The sequence below is a fragment of the Ambystoma mexicanum genome, chromosome 5p (genome assembly GCF_040938575.1).
Source record: "Ambystoma mexicanum isolate Mex_15411 chromosome 5p, UKY_AmexF1_1, whole genome shotgun sequence".
Lineage (NCBI taxonomy): Eukaryota > Metazoa > Chordata > Amphibia > Caudata > Ambystomatidae > Ambystoma > Ambystoma mexicanum.
This window is the reverse complement of record NC_090930.1, coordinates 229,323,511-229,343,037: the sequence shown is the minus strand read 5'-3', so window position 1 is coordinate 229,343,037 and position 19,527 is coordinate 229,323,511.

Sequence of the window (19,527 nt, the reverse complement as noted above, 5' to 3'; positions counted from 1 at the left end):
TATGACTTAGCAGAGGGAGGGCACGAAATATCGAGACTATATGAGCTGATGATGACTAAAGTGGGGAAGGAAGTGACACAACTTAGCCAAGATTGGGAAGAGGAAGCTGAGGCCCTATGACTGATGGGATATGGGAGAGCGCCCAGGGATATCACAAAAAAATATTGAGAAATGCAAGATTACAGCAGATACAATTATACATCACCCATAGGGCGTACATGACGCCCCAACGAATAGCCAAGTTTAAAATTGCAGGGTGACAATCTTGTCCCAAATGTGGTGAGGAAAATGCTGGAATGGTACCCATGTTTTGGTCATGCCCAATAATAGGACGTTTCTGGGGAGAAATAGCGCGCAAGATGGAAGATAAAGGGATTAACATGGAAGTGGACATAGTATGGGCATGTCTGTTGGGGGGGTTCCCTAGACCCCATGAGCTAAAGTATGTGAGTAAACTGAAATACCTGGCATATGCACTAGCCAAGAGGAAAATTGCAATGGGGTGGAAAGCATGTCACAGCCCGAGGATAGAAGCGTGGTGGAGGCACCTACAGAAATGGGCGGAGGCGGAAACTATAGTGTGGCAAAAGGCGAGTAGCACTGAGGGGGAGGAGGAAGCAGGAAATGTATTGGCTTGGAAACAATTAATTGCGGAATTATTTGGGCCCACGTTTGGCGGGGCAAGTGACCGGGATCCAACGGAAACCAGAGATGAGGAGTCCCTATTGCGGGACGTAGAAGCACAACAAGAATGAGAGTAGGCAGGAGTGGGGGACAGGGGGAGGAGGGGACACAGTGGTCATGAATAAAGTGATGAGTATTCATACCATTATGTGCACTGTAAATTTGGTTTGTGTTGGTTGTTAAAATAAAATCAATAAAAATTGTTTTAAAAAAAACCTTCACCTGTCCTGGGTAGATCCCTTTCCTAGGATTTTCCAAAGTCCATCTCGCCAAGTGTTCATAAAGAAAAGTACAGTCTTGAATCAAAAGAAACAAAAGCTCACTGAAACAGAAATCCCCTGGTCACCGTTCTTTATCCTTCTGTTGAAATGTGCCCCTTTCAATTCCAGCAATGAAAACAGCACCAACGGCAATCCTGGATGTCCTCCCTCCAGGATAGACTTGACACAGTTCAAAGACAAAAGAACAACTTCTATTTCAACAACTGTTCACATGGTTATAACCTCTGCAGCATCTTTTGGTATAATTTGTCAGGATGCTTTTATTTTATTTACTTTTATTTATTGTGTATCTTAGTTTATTACAAACCTTAAACACATATTACAAAATGCAAATTAATCACTTTCAATAATATCACTTAACAACATTTAAAACAATGCCATACCATTAACAATTAAACATCGTTAATAATTATGAAATACAATACAAAATACAACACAAATATCAGTGCAAATACATGAACTATTAATTCCATTCTTTTCTGTTCCAGCAATTTTAAAAACAATTCCCATATATAAAAAAACAGCTGCCAATACTATCATAATATCCCCTGAGAATAGCATACTCCAAAATTGGTCTGTGACAATGCTAGTGCCATGGATAACAAGTGACTCATAGTCCCTCATATAAGCTTCAAACAATCCTGAACAGGAAGAAAGAATATGGTGGCTTGATTCTACCGCTATACCGAAGAGTCTACAAAGCCTCTCATCATATGGCTGCCCTGTCCAAGACCCGGTCAATTCTAGTGTGGGCAGCTGCTTCAATCTTAACCACAGTAGAAATTCACAAACATCCCTACTCGTACTCACCAGCTACTATGTTTTCAATTGTGGAAAATTAAAACCCTGCTTGACATAATGCGTTAACTTAAGTTTTAATTTAAGTGGCCAGTGATATTACATGGATCTCAATCAGAAGCTATATATTTTAATTCTCTAATAGACACACCCAATTTTAAAGGCAAATCTATTTTAAAATCAACAGCCTCAAAAAACTCCAACACTTCATTTTCAAAGTATCAGAAAATAAAGGAATGTGCAAGCTTATCATTCGCCATGGACGAAAAGCAAGCGACCAATGTTTTATCTTCCCCTTTCATATCAAGCAATTTGAGATACAAAATTCCTCTATTGATTTTACATCGAATTATCAGGGAAAATAGTCCTAGCTCACAATTAATGATTCTATAGGAATACACTGTGGCAATCCCATGACGTATTTCCAGACATTTCCTTCAAGTTGATGGATTCACCTCCTATTCAAAATAAGGTTCCAACCCATAAATCATGCCAGGAACGAAACAGGATGTATACAACTTAACCATGGCCAAGACAGGGTAACTACCTTTATGTGAAACACAGGATTTAATGACACACATTTTCTTCATAGTCTTAGAATAGACATAGGGCCTCATTACGACCCAGGCGGTAAGGTGTTAATGGCGCCGTAAAAGGTGGCGGCGCTGTTAACCCCTTACCGCCTAATTACGAGGTCCCTTTGCGGGTCCCCACCTTAACGGCTGGTTTTACCAGCCGTTAAGGAAGGAACCCGCAAAGGGACTTTCGAGGTAATTACGGTACCACAATTTGCGGTACCGTAATTACCGCCTTCCCCATTCCCATTGAGCCCTATGGGGTAAAAATGGGAATGGGGAAGGGCCAATGGTGAATGGGGAATTACCGCCCGGCCAACCTTGGAATGGGGCGGTAATTCCGCTATCCACCATGGCGCAATCGTTAAAATACCGGTGTCAACCATGGCGCTAATAGCCCCATGGTTAACGCCTGGATCGTGATGACCCCCATAGTCTTGCAGCATATCTGGGCATAGTCTCCGATGAATAGGGGCACCCAGATAAACACATTTTTCACCAGCTTTAGAAGGAAGTGCGCCGAGTTTCCATACACATGTTTTTCTTCTTAAACTGTTCTCCTTCAATTACTAGAATCTTTAGTTTTTAATGGGTTAATTATAAGCCCATACGCTATAAAATATTTCTCTAAGGCTGCCATGCTTCTTTGTAGTCTGATATCGGACATTGGTTGATAGAAGGTGGAAAAATGTGACATCCATTAAAATTTTAAAGCATCAGTGCCAAAACATACCCCTCCTTTACCCCACTGGCAGTTCTTGCGTTTATGGGTGGCATGGTCTGAGTCGTACCAAGAGTTGCACTTGGCTTTGGGCTTCAATCGGATCATCATGACAGGGACAAGAACGTCGAGAGTATCAGATATAGCAGAGTGGACCATGGAAAGGTCTGTTTCAGGGTGTGAGTCAGCCGAGGGGGGAGGGGAAGTGAGAAAGTGGTGGCAAAAGCCTCACTTAACCCATGCTTCATGGGTCTGAAAATTGTGACGGTAGGTGGCACTGATTGAATTGGCTTGGCCTGAGGGGTGGAGAGGGTGAGATGGGAGGAAAGGAGAAAGTGATCACTCCAGGAGAGAGGAGTAGTGACAGGGATAGAGATGGAAAGGTCTGAAGAGATCAGAACATCCAGAGTATGCCCTACAGAGTGAGTCAGGCCAGAGGGGAGAATATAGAGTGAGAGAGAGTCACAAATGTCACAAAAGGGTCCAGTGGGAGGACAGGAAGCATCACAGTGGATGTTGAAATCTCCAAGATGGAGGAGTTGCATCGTTGAGACCAGGAGGGAAGAGGAGAGGTCTGCCCACTCAGAATGGAAGGAGGAGATCTGACCAGGTGGCCTATAGATGGTAGCCAGAGTAAGGGAATGGCCAGGAGAGAGAGAGAGCCTGCAGATGAGGCATTTGAAAGAGGAGTAGGCCTGCGTAGGAATGACAGAGGCAGGAATCCACTCAGGGAAGATCAGGGCTACACCCCCCCACCCAGAACCATTGCTTCTGGACGCAGAGAGGATCTTGTAGCCATCAGGTAGGATAGTGTCAGAGCTTGTGACAGAGCTGGCCATGAGCTATGTCTCCATGAGACTGAGGACATTGGGGTCAAGTTCCTCCAGGAGGTGGCAGAAGTCAGAGGAGGGTTTGAAAGCAGAGCAAGAGTTTAGAGTGGCAATATGGAGAGGGCTGAAATGGAAAGACTTCCATTTAGGGGTACAGATCAGAGGTACGCCTTGGCGAGGTGTAGAAACCAGAGGGGGGGCAGAATAGGAAGGATGAGATGGCAAGTTACCCAAGAAGGGGACAGCAGGGGGAGATACATATACTTAATCAATTCTGGAACTTTTATCACCTCTATGCCAAATGTAATGATTACTAATCCCGTGAAAATCAGTTTCTTCTTTAGGATCAATAAAAGACATGTTCCAGTTATTGATGAACATGGACCATGACATAACTCCATTTTGCTTTGTACATGGTAGATCAAGGGTTACAGAGGGATTATTTTAACAAACCACATTAACATCCCCCAACATCGTAAACAAATTCCCTTTATCGTAATTAGTCCAGTAAGATAAGATGAAATGTAGGCATTTCTGTTTCTTCCCAGTATTATTACCACCTGTAGGATCATATATGTTAATCAACAGCAGATTCAGGTGATTATTTTGAGCCAGGTCGGCGACTTACGTTGATATTGCATTCGTATTGTTCTTGCTCCTGTAACAAGACCACCAGAAGGTCTGCCAACATTTTTTTTTTTTCTACGTCAAATCTCTGTGAAAGTGCAAATCCATCTATTTGCAAGGATCAATACTCCATGTCTCCTGCAGGGAAAACATTTCAGAACCCCACAAGTAGTCATATCCTTTATCATATAAGAAGGACCTATAACCCCTTGAGTTCCAGGACAACATTTGTGTCTCATAAAGCCACAAACTGATTTACATTATCCTTAATTCAATTCAGATTAAACAGGAATCCCTTCTGAGCATCGTGATTTAGAGCATGTTTAAACAGATCACCTGTAAAATATAAACTCTTAATATCCTCAATCCAAATGCCATCCGATATGGGATTTGACTCAATAACATTATTTGCCAAATGCTGACTTACAATGGAGCAGAATGTATTATTATTCCTAGGTTCTAAGGCCTCAAGCATAATCTCCCAATGGGCATCTTGCTGAGACTGTTTATAGGACCTAACCCAGTTTTTGTACTTAGTTTTTTGATTCGCAAATGCTCAAATTTTACCTAAAGGTTCAATGTGTGTATCTTTCCCAATCTTTCTAAGTGAAGATCTGTGTAATTTCCTTCTGTCTGCAATATTAACATCAAATTTGGGTTATATACCATAATAACTGGGTTGACCCTGATATTATTATTCTTAATAGGGGTCTTTGCTAAATATATACAATATTTACTTATTTATTTATGTATTTATTTATTCACATGTATAGAGCGCACATCAGCCCTTAGGCATCGTGGTGCTTGTTACATAAGGTTAGCAAAGCTTAGTTACAGTAGCAGCATATATAAATTTTGACAATTTTTTAAATTATACAAGAATTAAGGAAAGGGGTGGGTGTAGGGTATGATGTAGGTGTGGAGATATGAGGGCGGAGTGTTAGTTGAAAAGTGCTGTATTCAGATTTCTCCGAAAGGCACAGAGCGAGGTTTCAGCTCAAAGAGCGGTGGGGATTGAGTTCCAGAGCTTCAGTGCTAGTTAGGGGAAGCCTAACCCCCCTTCTTTAGTCCTGTTGATGTGTGGGATAGTGAGTTGATTGGTGTAGTGTGTTCTAGTGGGTCTTGCTGAAGTGGTTCTGTTCAGAGTTTCTGATAGATGGGAAGGTTCCATGGAGTTGATGCATTTGTGGGCTGTGGTGAGAATTTTAAACGTAATGCGGTCTTTGACTGGAACCCATGGATTGCCTGTCTGGCTTGAGAGATGTGGTCTCTTCTTGGAATGCTGAGTGCTGCTCTTAGCGCATTGTGTTGGGTGATTTGGAGTCTGTTTAAGTTTTTTAAGGAGGTGCCTGCTAAGAGGGCCTTGCAATAATCCATCTTAGCACCTATGTGGCTCTGGCTATTGAGAGGCAGTTGGACATAGTTAGGAATGTTTTAATGGCATTGATGAGTTTGGTGCTTAGGGCAGACGCTGAGGCTATGGCATTGACTTGCTTATTCATTGAAAGTGTGGCATCAATGTAAACCCCTAATGTCTTGACGCTTTTGAGGATAGGAATGACAGAGTTGTCAATGTTAAAATTGGATTAGAGACAGTTTAATTTGTTTAATGTGGTTTTTTGCCCCGGGATGAGAATCTTTGTCTTATCTCCATTGAGGCATAGGCCGTTTTCCGCCATCCAAGCCTGGATGGTGGCATAGACTTGGCTTAGAGCGGCCACATCTTGTTCGTATTAGCCGGTTAGTGGTAGGAGAATTGGGTATCGTCCGCATAATTGGTATATGCGATCCCAAGTGCATCAAGATTGTCAAAAAGGGGCTTTGTGAAGAGAATGTAGAGCGCAGGCACAGTACATGATCCCTGTGGGACTCCACAGTGAATGATGGTAGGTGCTGTGTTTGCTGTGTTTGAGAAAACTTTAATTGCTCTTCCTTCCAAGAAGGAGTTGATCCATGAAGTCGCTTGTTTGGAGAATTGTGCTGCTTGAGTGAGGTGAGCAGTGAGAGTTTTATGGTCGACCAGTTCGAAGGCCGCCGATAGGTCTGAGAGGAGGAGGAGAGCAGGCTTACCTTTGTCTAAGATTTGGGTAATTTGATTTTTTAGGTCTAATAGTGCAGTTTTGGTGTCGTGTTCTTTGCGGAATCCTGACTTTCTTTTTCCCAGGACCAAATTATTCTCCAGGTGGAGTTGGATCTTATTAAGAGCCGCTTTGTCCAGTATTTTAAGAAGAAACGGGACAGTGGTTATGGGTTGATAGTTGTTTGGTTGGGCCGGATCTAACTTGGGTTTTTTCAGAAGAGGGCACACCCAAGCCTCTTTAAGGTTGGCAGGGACGATGCTTGTTGCAAATGAGGAGTTGATGAATGCTGTGAGAAGAGGTGCAAGGGCCTCTGCATAGTCTTTTATGATTTTAGGGGGGCAAGTGTCTCCCTTGAAAGTGATGGTTTAAGGTGTTTGAGAATGTCTATAACTTCAAGTTCTGTGACATCCTTAAAGGAGAATGTGGGTAAGTGGTTTAGTTTATGCTCAGGAGTGGTCTGTGTAGGCCTGTTTTGATTTTGTCGTGTTTTGTATTGAGCCTGGATTTTATTTTGGAAGAGGTCTATTTTTTTAAGCATAGCCGCTTGGATACTTGCGCACCACACTTCGTCCTTAATGATTTTGTCTGTGCTGGTAGGGGGAGCCGTGAGTTCCTTAAATATGGTGAACAATTCTTTGGTTTGTGAGTTTGCATTAGATATACGAAGATTAAATGAATTTAATTTAGCAGAGAATATGGCTTCTTTAAATGTCAAGGCATCCAGTTTAAAGCTATCTTTGGTAGAGTCACATGGGTTAGTTTGCCACATTTTGAGAGCAAGCTTTTTGTTTTAACGCAATGTGTGTAGTTCATCTGTGAACAATGAGTTTGAGTGAAACGCTTTTTTTTTCTTTCTTACATTCTAGAGATGCTACGGCATTTACTTCATTAGAGAGGGTGTCTCTAAAGATATCCGCTAGGATGACAGGATCTTGTGAGAAGGGAGGTGCTAGGCAGGGGATTTGTAGGTGTGGAATGATGATATCTGCTGTACATTTTTTTGGAGCTTCTTACTAGAGTGGTAGGGGTGGCTGTCGTGTTTTTTTTGCTGGAAGCTGTGGGGGTAGTAAATTGAACGCAATTGTGGTCTGTCCTTGAATAAGCACAATTGGACGTGATGGAAGAATTACAGTTGTGATCATCCAATCGAGGGTGTGACCTTTGGAGTGGGTTGGTCTAAGAATTTTTTGGGTGAATCCTAAGTTTGAGAGATCATTGGAAAGAGTGTTGGTGGCTTTGTCATTGGGGTCATTGAAGCCTAGATTTAGGTCACCTAGGAGTAGTGTTTTAGTGGATTTTTTGAGGTTGTCACTAAGTATGTGGGTGAGGTGTCCCTGGAAATCTCCCGGGGGATCCTGGTGGCCAGTAGAGGAGATGGATATTGGTGGTGTTGTTCTGTGAGAGGGATAGTTTCACCGAAAATATATCTACGCTACCCTCCCACGGATGAGGTATGGACCTTATGGATAGGTGTCTTTGTAAATTATGGCAACCCCCCCCTCCTGTTTTTGTAGTCCTGTCCTGTCTGAGAATGGTTAACCTATTGGCAAGGCTAGCGTGATAGAGGGACCTGATGCCTCGTCTAGCCATGTTTCAGTGATGCATAGGATGTTTAGGTCTTGACTAAGTAGGGGATCATTTATTTCCATGCGTGGGCGGGGAGAGAGTGAGCATTGAGCAGAGCGCAATTGAAATCAGAGGATTGTGAGTTGTTTGTTTGGTCACAGTTTAGATAAGCCAGCTTTGGGCGGTGAGTCAGGGGGCTTGGGACGAGATGGTGAAGGCTGAGAGTCCTGGGGCTGTGTTAACTTAGCTTTGCAAGTAGATAGGTTGGAGAAGTGCGTGGGGTGTCTGATCGAAGTACGGGAACCGATTCTCGAGTTTCTGCAGGTGGTAGCTGTAGGGAAGGAGAGAATATGCATCAGCTGAGTGCGTTTTCTAAGTCTGTCTGATGTGGCAGTTGGGCGAGTGTTTAGAGGAGTGTACTGGTACCATAGTGGTGTGAGAAGCACCAGGTGGGTTGAAGCTGTGAGCAGTGCTGAGGTGTTAGATGATGATTTGTGCGTGTGAGTGGAGGGGTTATTGGTGGGTGGTTGGTAGATTCTGTGAAAGAGCGCTAAGCATGTGAGAAATATGGAGAGTATGAGGAAGTAGGTAGCGTGTTGTTTAGGAAGAGCCTAATATGATAGTGGCCAGATCCAATCACCATCATTTGAGTTATGCTTTTCAAAATCAGGGCCAAAATCGTCCTAATACCTATACACGAAGGTGTTAAATAATGTAATCTTACCAGTCAACCATTTTTGCCGTTTCCCTTGAGATTTACAGATAACTTCACTAAACAGTAGATTGCGTCTGATGCAGTGTTAGATTGTTATATTCACTTTAAGTAGAACATGGTAAATTCTGCTGGTAATAACAGTAGAATAAATAGTGACAATATCAGCTCATGGGTAAGATATGATATGATATGATATGGCATTTATAACGCGCCTATGCATATACAAGTGTTTCAAGGTGCAACAAGGCAAGGGAGGGGAAACAGAGGGAAAAGAGAACAACGATCCTACTAGGCCAGGTGACATTGAGATTGTGCAAGTGCAAGGGAGGGGGCAAGAAGTGCAGGGGGAAAAGGGAGGAGGCAGTGCAGTACATAGGATAACAGAAAAGATAAATAAGACAATAAAAAAGGACAATAAATAAAAGGCTGGTCAGCTGGTGGCAAGTGCAAAGGTAGGTGTAGACATGAGGTGTCAAGTGCTAGTAGGGGCTGTAGGGATACAGAAACAGTCTGAGTGCAAAGGTTACCAAGGGGCAGTGCAGGTATGCAACTCTTGGGGAGGGGCCCTGAGGCCGAGATCATAAGGTAGACAGGCAAACAGTGCAATTTGAGATTCAGGCAGGAGATCAGCAGGGGAGAGGAGGAGAGAAAGCAGAAGCAAAGAGGAAGGTGTTGAGGTGCTTCCGGAACCAGAGATGGTTCTCCTCAAGTTTCAGAGAGATGGGGAGGTTGTTCCAGAGAGATGCGCCAGCAGAAGAAAGAGATCTACCACCAACCTGCTGCCTGGAGAAGCGACTAACCCTGAGGGAGTTGGAGGCGGATGAGCGAAGAGCTCGAGAAGGAAGATATTTAGGAAGAGAGAGTTGAAGGTATTGATGTCCCAGGCCCCAGAAGGCCCTGTGGACAATGCAGAGGGTTTTAAACTTAATCCTCGCTGCCACTGGGAGCCAGTGCAGAGATAACAGTCCTGGAGAGATACAATCCCTGTGCCAAGGACTTGCAGTCCTGTTTTAGATGAGTTGCAGAGGGTGGAAAGTAGAGACAGGCAGATTTAGAAGGAGGCTGTTGCAATAGTCCATCATAGAGAGAATCAGAGCTCTGGAGACAGTGAGTTTCTTGGGGAAGGAAAGGAAAGGAAGAATACTCTGAGGAGGTGCAGCTGGTAGTGTGACTTCTTAGAGACATCAGAGATGTGAGGAGAGAAGGATGACCCAAAGATGGCTCAAAGATGACCCAGAGGTTTTTAGCCTCACAGGTGGAGCAGGAAGAGGGCCAAGAGAGGCCGTCCAGAGAGTGACAGGACAGGAGGGAGCAGGTGTGCCGATGAGGATAACCTCAGTCTTACTGGCATTAAGGCAGAGATCATTGGTGGCACACCACTCCTGGATGAGGGACAAACGGTCAGAGAAGGGAGAAGGAGAGGAGGTGGCAGATGGGAGCCTGAAAATGAGCTGAGTGTCAACCGCATAGCACTGAAAGTTGGGGCAAAGAGCGGCAATGAGGTGGCCAAGAAGTGCCAGGTATTGGTTGAACAGCCAGGGAGAGAGGTTAGACCCCTGGACAACACCACAGGTAGAGATAAAGATAGAGGAGAGGAAGGACCTCAGTTGGACCTGGGAGGGTGGATCAGAGAGGAAGGAGGTCAGCCAAGCCAGGGCCTGATCAGTGATACCCAGGTTATCACAGAGACGGTTGAGCAGGATGGTATGATTGACCGTGTCAAAGGCAGAAGAGAGATCAAGTAAGATGAGAACACAGGGGGTGTTGGAATTAAGGTTGGAGAGCAGGTCTTCACGGATGTTCAGGAGAGTAGTTTCCATGCTTCTGGAATCTCTGAAGCCAGACTAATGGTCCTGGAGACAATCAACTGATTCAGAGTGAAGATTAAGCTGGGAGATGACCAGCTTTTCCAGAGTTTGATCAGGAAAGGATTGATGGAGATTTGACAACAGTTAGCTGGGCAGGAACGTTCAGCAGAGGTTTTTTTTAAAGAAGAGGGTGCAAAAGGGAGTGCTTCAGGGGGCAGGGGAAGACTCCAGTGGTGAAGGAGTTGGTGCAGAAATTGGAAGGAGCAGGAGCCAGGGTGTCAATGTGGTCCTTTATGGTTTTTTGAGGAACAGGGGTGAACCTGTTCTGACAAGACTTTTATAGATTGGACTTGTCTAGATACCTCATCTGGGAAGAACAGGGGAAAGGCAGAGAAGGAGGGAGGGGAGATGTCTGAAGAAGGGCCAGAGGAAGAGCAGGGAGTTGAGGGAGGAGGGGGAGAGGATGAGGGATAGGGCAGAATATCCTGCGATTTAGAGAAGAAGTGAGAAGACAGGGCCGTGGAGAGGGCCTGAGAGGTGACAGGAGAGGTAGAGACTGTGGCAGGATTGGCCAGCTCCTTGCAAATTTTAAAGAGTTTGGCCAATTTGTTAGATGCTGGAGAGACACGGACTTGGATGTGGGCTCTCTATTTTGGTGTTAACAGAGAGCCGGTATTGCCGTTGGAGCAGGCGGCAGGCCAGTTTGTCAGAGGATGTACTGGAAGCACGCCATTTCCTCTCAACCATCTTGCACTTGTGTTTAAGGGTGGCGAGGTCTGAGTCGTACCAAGAGTTGCACTTGGCTTTGGGCTTCAAGCGGATACTCATGACAGGGACAAGAACGTCAAGAGTATCTAATATACAGAGTGGAGCATGGAAAGGTCTGTGTCAGGGTGTGAGTCAGGTGAGGGGGAGGGGAAGTGAGAAAGTTGTGGCGAAAGCCTCAATTAACACACGCTTCAAGGGTCTGAAAACCAAGATGGTAGGTGGCACTGATGGAATTGGCTTGGCCTGAGGGGTGGAGAGGGTGAGATGGGAGGAAAGGAGAAATTGATCACTCCAGGAGAGAGGAGTGGTGACAGAGATCGAGATGGGAAGGTCTGAAGAGATCAGAACATCCAGAGTATTCCCTGCAGAGTGAGTCAGGCCAGAAGGGAGAATAGAGAGTGAGAGCGAATCACAAAGTTCACAAAAGGGTCCAGTGGGAGGATAAAAAGCATCAAAGTGGATGTTGAAGTCTCCAAGAAGGAGGAGTTGCATCATTGAGACCAGGAGGGAAGAGAAGAGGTCCGCCCACTCAGAGAGGAAGGAGGAGATCTGACCAGGTGGCCTTTAGATGGTAGCCACAGTAAGGGAATAGCCAGGAGAGAGATAGAGCCTGCAGACGATGCATTCAAAAGAGTAGTAGGCCTCCGTAGGAATGACAGAGGCAGGAACCCACTCAGGGAAGATCAGGGCTACACCCCCTCGAGACCGGTTGCATCTGGGCGCAGAGAGGATCTTGTAGCCATCAGGGAGGAGAATGTCAGAGCTTGTGACAGAGCTGGCTGTGATCCATGTCTCGGTGAGATAGAGGACATTTTGGTCAAGTTCCTCCAGTAGTTGGCAGAAGTCAGAGGAGGGTTTGACAGCAGAGCGAGAGTTTAAAGTGCCAATATGGAGAGGGTTGCCGTTCTTGAAAGACTTCCAGGGAAGGGTACAGATCAGAGGTACGCCCTTCAGAGGTGTAGAAGCCTGAGGGTGGGGGCAGAAGAGGATGGAGGAGATGGCAAGTTAGCCAAGGAGGGGACAGCAGGGGGAGATAAATATATATAATCAATTCTGGAACTAATATCACCTCTATACCAAGTGTAATAATTACTAATCCTGTGACAATCAGTTTCTTATTTAGGATCAATAGATGACATGTTCCAGTTATTGATGAGCATGAACCATGATATAACTCCATTATGCTTTGTAAATGGTAGATCAAGGGTAACAGCTGGATTATTATAACAAACCACATTAACATCCCCCAACATTATAAACAAATGCCCTTTATCGTAATTAGTCCAGTGAGATACAATGAAATGTAGGCATTTCTGTATCTTCCCAGTAACATCACCACCTGGAGGATCATATATGTTAATCAACAGCAGATTTAGCTGATTATTGTGAGCCAGGTCGGTGACTAACGTTGATATTGCATTCTTATTTTGCCATTGAGGTAGATACTCAATTGAATTAAGATGGGTTCTTGCTCCTGTAACAAGACCACCAGAGGGTCTGGCAACAGTTCTTTTTTTTATTTATTTTTTTACGTCAAATCTCAGTGAAAATGCAAATCCATCTTCTTGGCAAGGATCAATGTGCCATGTGTCCTGCAGGCAAAACATTTCAGAACCCCACAAGTAGTCATATCCTTTATCATATAAGGACCTATAACCCCTTGAGTTTCAGGACAACATTTGTGTCTCATAAAGCCACAGAGTGATTTACATTATCCTTAATTCTATTCAGATTAAACAGGGATCCCTTCTGTGCCTCGTGATTTAGAGCATGTTTAAAGGATTCTAGTTTGGATTCTAATTGCAGAATACCCTTACCCATATCAGTCTTAACTATTCCCAAAGTACTCACATTTTTTAATTGCCAAGCAGAATCAGCTACAAGATCAGCCTTGATTATTTTTATTGGCACGACATCTTTGCCGTTGATTTTAAGTAATTGGGCTTGTAATAATACATGATCCCCAAATAGTGGAGAAGAAAAGTGAATATTAGGCCAGTTGTCATCAGTTACTAAATCATGAAGCTCAACAGAAATAATATTCCTAGTCTAAATAACTGCCAACTCAGGGATATTGTGCATAATGTCAAGAACACAGGATCTATTTCTGTAGGGACTAAGATTTGGTGCACATGGTTCAAGCAGTTTTAATTTAGAAAAGCTCCATTTATTTAGCTTACCTATTTTACCACAGTGGCTATCATTTGATGCAGTTTGTTGGAACATTTCAGCTTCCATAACACAGAATAATTCTTGAATAGTATACAACCAAGAATCTCTCATATCTGGTTGGATATCAACCTGGAGAGTATTTACTTTGCTTTTAATTAGCCATCGAACCATATAACTAATAGTTTTATTTTGCAGTTTACTTTTTGTGGAAAATTGGACAGTTTCAATAGTATAGTTAGGGCCAATAAAGCACCCATATTCAAATTGGGCAAAGCATTTATTGTGCCCCTGCCAGTATCATTACTCATTCCCATACTATTCCTTCTCAATGTTTTCAACCTTAGGCGTTTTCCCTGCCGCTGAAGTTGCTTTTTATCACGTTTATTTTGTGATCCATGTATAAATTCAGAGTCTTCAAAGGCAGGAATAGAAGTTGAGGACCCAGCACTCCCTTGACTATTTGTCTCAGTTATATTAACCGCATCAGGTTCAAGAAATATTACGTCAGCATCGCCTCCAGCTAGATCATCCTGTATATTAGGTTTGGGGGTATGTAACATACTTATTAATTCCTCTTCTGAATTCATGCCACTATTATACATGATAATATCAACAATCTTACCAGAAAAAAGCAATAACTCTTTTTGGCCAGTGGCCATTTTTGAAAACAGTGCAAATAGTGCTTTACATGTGGCTGAGTCTATATCTCTACAATTGTCCTCACTGATACTTTCCAAAGCAGGTGATTTTGACAATCTATTCTCAGCAGAATTGACAATATTGCCTTGAGCCGAGAAAAACATATGTATACCAGACATACATTGTTGGCCCCCTAAAGAATCCCTGCGAAGAGAATAGCACATGTTCAATAATGAATGATTATTATCAATAGGGGGCAATGAAAAAATCGATACTGATTCACTGTATCGATGTAGAAGAAGTGATCAGGGTAGGCTGTTTACATGGTCCTTTATGCCATTAACCATGTCCACTGGCATGTCTCTAATAGGAGATAAGCCAATATACGCAGTGACATTGTTCCTTTTAAGCTTAATCACCGAATAAGTTTTGGCTGTTTCCCTGCATACTGCATTTCGATGTTCATTTTTCCTTGTTCTTCCCAGCGTGACAATATAACTTTATACCCAACAGGCAGCTACAGAAAAATGGCTTGTTTAAAAGCTTATCTCAACGTAACAAAAAAGAAAAACAGACAACAAAAGTCACCTCCATTAGCTGGAGAAAAGAAAGAGCAGTTCAAGAGGTAATCTTGTATTCAATCCAAGCACTAGTCAGGAAAACAAGTTCCAAAGCAATCACTCTCCTTGGAGAATTCCATTTTGACAGCAGTAGAAGTCAGGGACAAGCACTGTTTGTGAATGATCTGTTCCCTGTTTAACCTTCCAGATGCCTCCCTGTAGCAGATTTCAATTGAGTCCAAACGTACTACAATTGGAGTTCTCAACAGCTACCTCTGGATGCTACTGCCAAACTAGCACACTGCACACAGCCACACTTACAAAGAAAGAGTGCACGAAGAAAGGACCACTCGATCTGAAAATGTTCAAGCACAGCTAAGCAGAGCTTTCAAGCTGCACGAGTGACAATGAGACAAGCAACCGGCCGCTTAAAACAACACATGGACTTGCACAACTTACTTCACGCTTTTCTTCTAGATGCCTAATCCCACTGTGCCACTACGTGGGGTGCAATGTTCACTCATCACAGCGGCACAGAAGGTATTTGGGTCTCGGTAATTCGGTTCTAGTGTCCAAGGAATCTAAGGGGAATATAAACAACACAACCCCCAGGAAATATCACTCTGCCTGCTAACTTACTGGCACACCATATCACTCTCTGCTTTCATTCTGGGCTTACCGACTCTGTAAGAGTTTTTCTTCTCCTTCTCACCCTTCACTCAAAAATCACATCGGGAAGGCAATCACGACAGTAAGCAGCTAGACTCTGCACCCAGCAAAATCCTCAGCTATCGGTCAGGACACTTTTTAGCACTTTACAGAGCACCCCAACAAACTTAGAACAGGCTTCGGACCAATTTCCTCCTTCCTCCGTCACCCTCTCTCCAGCCGCATTAGAGGAAAGCATCTAAAGCACTAAAGCACCATCACCAAAGCGTCAAGCCACACTAGGTAGAGCTCTCAGAACTCAATACTCTTTCAGCCACTTCCGACACCATTTGCTCTTTAAAGAAATTCAAATTTCGAACAAACCGCCAACTTCTTACGGGATTGTATCAGGAACAGACTATCAAGATTTCACACAGGAGCGTATCAGGATGCTTCTTCTTAGGGTGTTGCTTTCCTCTTGACAACCCACTTGTACTACTGTTACTGTGGAGGCAGGTTCGTTTGCCGCACAGTATGCCACTGCTACAACGACTTTTAATACGAGCGTCACTGACAGGATTATAGACAACCACCATTCTGATAGGTCTGCTTCAATTTGGTAATTTAGGATTGTTAGGCAATTTGAAGACCACACCTTTCGAGCTCCAAAGTTAGGCAAAACACCCTTCTTTCCTATGTTATCCGAAAAGGGCTGCTTCTTTGCCTCTTCTATCTTTCTTACCTCCACCAATAAAATCTGTCTTTGCTTCCAGGCTGATTCTCTCTCAGCTTCAACAGGCTCAGCATTTCAGATTGTTGACTTATTTTTCTTACAAGCATCCAGCTCCCTTACACAGCTTTATTCACAGCTTATTAGTTCCAGTAGCTACCCAGAAGCTATATTGGCACTTTTCCAGCTATGCATAACCTTGTCACCCTTGTATCAGAGAATACTGAACTTTTCACAACTTCAAAGTACAGGTGGTTACATTTCAATAGGGCTGGTTTCACTGTAGAAGGGATTTGCCTATTGGCTTTGGTAATGTTATTATTATTTTATTATTATTATTATTATTATTATTATTATTATTATTATTATTATTATTATTATGTTTCTTGTGGAGCGCAACATGCCCAGAGGCCTCAGAGTGCACGAAAAACAGGAGACAAACTAACAAACAGAGTAGGCTAAGTCAGGAAGTCAGGCAAAGTGCCAGCAAGGAGGGGCACATATTAATCCTGGGAATTGAAGAGGTGTGTTTTAAGAGCATTTTTAAAATTAGAGATACATGATGTTTTGCTTATATTTGGAGGAATCAAATTACAAAGTGAAGGAGCACACACATTAAAGCTTGTGGCTCCAAAGTTTATTAATGTGTGACTTGTTAGTACCGCTTTAAAGTACATGTCTTAGTTTAGGTGCCTTTTGTATGAGCTTTCTGTGGTACTCAGGAGCCTTACCTGAAATGAACTTATGGGTGAGATTGAGGACCTTCTGAGTAATATGCCGACAAACAAAAGCCAGTGCACAGATCTTCTGGCATATGTTACATGGTCTATATTTTCCAAGAAGAAGTTTGATTCTGAGCAACCTGAAGTGTTCTGATATTGCTTTTGCTAGCATCAATCAGCAAGCTGTTGCAGTAGTCAATGCAGGTATTCACTAGGGCAAACATGACTGATGGAAATTTTGCAGTAGTAACATAGGGTCTAGTCTGCCGTAAAAGTGATTATGTAGGTGCATGAGGCCTTCACCTGTAAGACATGTTTCTGTATATTAAGCCCAGATTCCAGACAAACTCTGAGTGTCTTAACTTGTTCTTTTCTTCAATTCAACAATTTCTATTTCTATAGAACATTTGTTCTGTATATTTCAAGGTTCAAGCTTCACAAAATAAACATTTTTAGGTACGTGCGACCACTCTTTGATGGACATTTTTAACTTCAAAGAACAGTAAGGACTTTCATTCCCTTTCATTCATATGGAGTAATACTTTGGGGGTATGTAACATACTTATTAATTCCTCTTCTGAATCTTTGACTCTGGTCTGGAATCACAAAAGTCCAAATGCAACCTCTCTTTGATGTAATATCCCTTATAAAAGTGTGTAAAAGTTAGCTTTTACTTTCTGAGTCATTTAGAGCAGGGGTCCCCTTCTTAATTAGAGACATGCAACCACTGCAGTAAAGTTATTTAGTTCAACAATGGGAAGCTTTTAGTTTATGCAAGTACTCTGACTTGCATTAGATGTGCGTGTGATAGATTGCCTTTGTTATTAGGACTTTTCAGAATAACAGACAACTTCTACTCGCTCCCACTCGTACGCAAGTTACAATTGAGCTGGTTACAGTTGCCTGCAAGGGTTTTTCAGTGAATCTGAATACAGAGCTTCACTCACTGGCTCCATAAATACTGCAGTAGTGGACTACCTCCGCTTCCTGACTTTTCTTCCTGCTACTGCTATTTTAGGCTCTCTTGGGACCCACACCCCTCTGCAGCATGGGTGTTTCCGGTCTGACCTCGACCACAGGAAGCCTACTTTACTGCTCTGTCCCTCAGCTTGATCGCACACACTCCTCGGGTTGCAGCACGATCACGGCTCTGCAATTACAACCACTAGGGGCACCTGGGAAACCTTTAATCTCAGCACATCTCTCTCAGTGCATCTATAGCAAGGCAGGGTTTGTGAACCAACTCAGAACCTGCAGGTAAAATATGCTCTTCTCTTATCTCGGCATCCCTTAAGTGATCACACTTCCTCATGAACTACCAGCCTTCCAGCTTCTGCTTAAGTGCATTCCTATAGCTCCTTCCTGTTGCAGACTTTTATGCATCTCAGGTGGGGCAATTGATTTCAGGTGCTGTCCCTTAATGTTAATAGCCCGACCCTGGCTGAGGCTGTTAGGCCTACTTGCCTGTCCTTCTTTTCTACATGCCTTCTCAGCCCACTTCTTCGTTTCAGTCCCTGTGGGATTCTGGGACATGTAGCTCACTTTAGTAAAATATGATTTCCTCCACTCATTTTATACATTTAAGGGTAGTTTGAATTTCCTTAGTTTTTTTAGAAGAGGGATTGTGGGTTTCAATCCTTTAGAGACAGATGGCACAGAAAGGGTCACATTTCCACCATTCCTTGTGGTATACCTTTAACATTGAGGAAGATGTTTATTTTTAGGGATACAAAATACCTGTTCAATTGATATATCATGTTGCCGGGTTACAACCTTGGAATTGACCATTTCATTCTTACTAGCCGGTTGAAACATATTAAAGTGATAATAATCCAGAACCTCCTCTGACATGGTGGTAAAAGTGTCCCTCTCAGTGGAAAAATACTGTGTCTCATCCAACGGAATCCTATCCTGGGCCCTGTCTCCACCCAGGTGGTCCTCCCACAGTACACCAACCCCAGGATTGGGATAAGGAAGTGTCTGTCCTCTACTGGCCACCTGGGGGGAGACTGCAGAATTCCCTACAGTGGTCCACAAGATAAGAAGTGTTGCCTTTGCACTCTCTCAATGTCTGCACATCTGCTCCAGATTGTGTACGGCTGATGCCTACTGAGTCTCTCAGTCACAATATATGTACTGCAGATTACATGAGACTGATTCCTACCATGACTCCCTTGAATAACTGGGCACTTCAAATTAATGTATGTGAATGGCGCTAGCTAGGTGAAAGAAATCAGTATAGTACACAGGCTCATAAACCCTTGTGATCAATGAGCAATCTGTGTGTATCGACTGAAATAGTGAGCATCATCCAAAATGGGAGGGGCCATATAAGCATCCAAGTGTTGGTAAAGTGATTGTCACACACTAATTGGAAACCTAGTGCAGGTGTAGTTGACATTGCTTTCATGACTATCATGTTAAATTGTTGTTTTCAATGTTTGTAGAGTGGCAACAGAATGCAGTCTGTGATTGTGTAATGTTCTGAGTTTTTCAGATTTATGCAATGCAAAGTGGTGGTGCATTCTCTGCAGGGAAAGTGTTATTTGCTAAGCAGACACACTGTTCACATATGCTCTGTTGAAAGAAGGTAAATGCAATT